The 2894-nt window shown below is 33.8% G+C and overlaps 1 pseudogene; it reads right to left on the bottom strand.

Moving 5' to 3' along the window:
• Window positions 1-1288: 1288 nt before the first annotated feature.
• LOC110654591 (germin-like protein subfamily 1 member 7) lies at window positions 1289-2185 on the bottom strand (annotated as a pseudogene).
• Between the last annotated feature and the right edge of the window lie 709 nt (window positions 2186-2894).

Raw genomic sequence — 2894 nt, 5'->3', positions numbered from 1 at the left:
AATTGGAGTAACACACAATCAGTTATGGTTCATCAAACACACTGGACTCATTGAGTCCCAAACCTACAGAAAATGGCACTCCCAATATTCAATCTCCTCCAACTTACTTCATTTTGACATTCAAGGCACATCTAAATATCATCAACACATCTCAACAATCCCAATTGCAAGGTATAATACAAAAGTACCCAAGTTAGGTCAAACCCTAACTCACAATTTCGACCTCATGAAACTTCAATGTAAATCAACTTCTAATACTTATAAATGCATCAATCAACATCACTAAATCACTTTATATACACTAAAGTCATCAAAGACCATCACTCACCATGGGTACCAAAAATTCACTCCCCTCATAACTCACCAATTTCTTTTAGTTTCTTACAAATTTCACTTCATTTTAACCTTAACTCAAGGATTAATAAAGAAAGAAAGGAAGATTAGGCACTAACCTTTTGTGACCCAACTTCAAACTTTAACTTTTCTTCTTCTTATGGGTATCTAAAGTTTTCTTATGGAGTGGGGAGGATTTTTAATGAAGGGGACTAGGGGTTTTGGTGGATAAATGAAGAGAAACTCAAGCTCAAAGTTTGAGCAAAAATGGTGGAGGGGAGAGAACAATGGAGATGGCAAGGAGAGAGAGAAGAGGAAGATGAAGAAGACTTGAGGTTGGTGAATTTTTGTCTCTTGTGTCTTATATAAATTCTATAATTATTTTACTTTATTTTTTTTAAAATGCCATAAGTTTATTTTCTTTCTTTTCTTTTCTTTTCTTTTCTTCTTCATTCTCTTCTCATTTTCCAAATTCAAATTCATAAATTTAATTTATGTTAATTATTTTATTTCCTAATTTTAATTTGACATTTAGGTCAAAATTCACCTCTAGGGGTGAAATGACCAAAATGCCCTTCATGGTGCTCATCGAGTTATTTTTATTATTTTATACCAATTAATAAATTCTCTAAATTTTATTTTATTTCTCAAAATTTTTCCTCTATTTTTTTTATTTCATTAATTTATGCCTCCTTACTATAGTTTAAGTGTAGTTCCAGACATCATAACTGTCCGAACAGACATTAGTTGTCGGAACAGTAAAATGTACGGACTACCTACGGTGAGGGAATTACAATCCTCAAAAATATACATAGAAATTTAATTAAGGCATAAACAAACTAAAAGCATCTCTTTATTGAATTAATACTTATGGCAATACAGGGAATGTAGACACCATTATAAATAAGTTATTTTATGCATGTCCCTATAATTAATTGCTTTCCCATAACAAATTTTAAAGATAGTTGACAACATTCTTGTCTAATTGGAAGGCCTTAACTAGAACATCAGGATTAATGGGTGGATTAGAAGCAAACAATGCATTTGCAATAGTGATAACACCAGGGTTTTGGCTGCTTAGACCAGCGAAGGAAATTGCATTTGTCTTTCCAACATTGAACTGGAAGTGAATGAGACTGATTGGAAACACAAAAACATCCCCTGGATATAACACTTTAGTGATAAGGCGATAAGGGTTGGATGTCACAAAGCCAACATAAGATGACTACTAAGATATCTATGGCATGAGGGTGAGTGTGAGGAGGATTTAAGCCACCATTAGGTGCTAGGTCTAACTGAACCAGAGAAATGCCAAGAGTATTAAGTCTTGGTATTTTATCAACATTCATGAGGGTGACATTCGATCCAACTCAATTTCCTGTATTTTCAAGAATGTTAAGTCCAGAAAATGAGAAATCATCAGCTACAATGAGGTTTGGGTTCTTGCAGAACTTCCTGTTGACAAACACTGCATTAAAGAAATGTTGTGGTTATCACAAGTATCATGCATGTATCAAAATAGGAAAGAATTTCAAAATAATGGCCTTTATATATATATATATATATATATATATATATATATATAAAGTTGTTGAGGATTTTGCCAATGAACTTTGTTTATTTTCGGAAGAGCTTCTTCTTGGAAAGTGTCCTCTTCATCAGAGGATTGTTCTATTACATTGATAGAGGCTTCAGGATTGTCTGGATTTATAGCCAAATCACCTGGACTAGAACTAAGCAGAGAATCTTGGAAGTCATAGAAGCGAGCATCATCGACATAGGCCAATGAGAAAGCCAAAGCCAAAGCTAAAGCTAATACTGCCAAAGCTGCTAGGAACCGAGTACCTTCCATTTTTTTCCAATGGAAGAGTGTCTTTAGCTTATTTCTTATGAGTGCAAGGTGCGAAAAGCCTCGCTGGTGTTGATGACTATTTATAGGTGAAAGTCTCTGATTTATTCAATGTTATACCTTACACAAAATTAGCTGATGAACTAGTTTTTAATGGTTTTTGTTATTTTTTATGGTTTGAAATTTGGATGTGTTTCATGGACCCAAATTGTGACCTAACCTAAAAGCTTCGCGCTGCCACTCGATTGGGATAAAAAGTGATATCTGTGGTGGTAGCAGAAGGCACGGGCCGATATGGATCAATATAAATATTGTAATATTCTACTCTTTGTAGTAGAGTTGTGAGCTATTCAGAAAATAAACTAGAATTAGAGTTTGAGAGTTCTGAGTAATTGTATCTTATTCTTTTTTATCATAGTGGATCTTTGTCTCTTGTCTTGCTCGTGAACGTAGATCTTACAGTCGAACTATGTTAAATCCTATGTTATTTTTCTCTCTTTTTTATACTGTATGATTGTGCGATTTGTGTGTGTACCTTAGATCTGAGTGCTTGGTATAACAAATTGATATCAGAGCTTTGTGCGCAAAATCTAAGGTTTGTATGAGATGAAGAAGTTTAATAGCAAACCGAGTTTAAGTTTGTTGAAGATCAAAATAAATCTTCCTTGATCCTACAAGGTCTATGGAAGGCAATCAAAGATAACTTTACAGA

The sequence above is a fragment of the Hevea brasiliensis genome, chromosome 5 (genome assembly GCF_030052815.1).
Source record: "Hevea brasiliensis isolate MT/VB/25A 57/8 chromosome 5, ASM3005281v1, whole genome shotgun sequence".
Taxonomy (NCBI): domain Eukaryota; kingdom Viridiplantae; phylum Streptophyta; class Magnoliopsida; order Malpighiales; family Euphorbiaceae; genus Hevea; species Hevea brasiliensis.
Note: the sequence above shows the minus strand (reverse complement) of the source record. Positions and strands in the feature narration are given on the sequence as shown.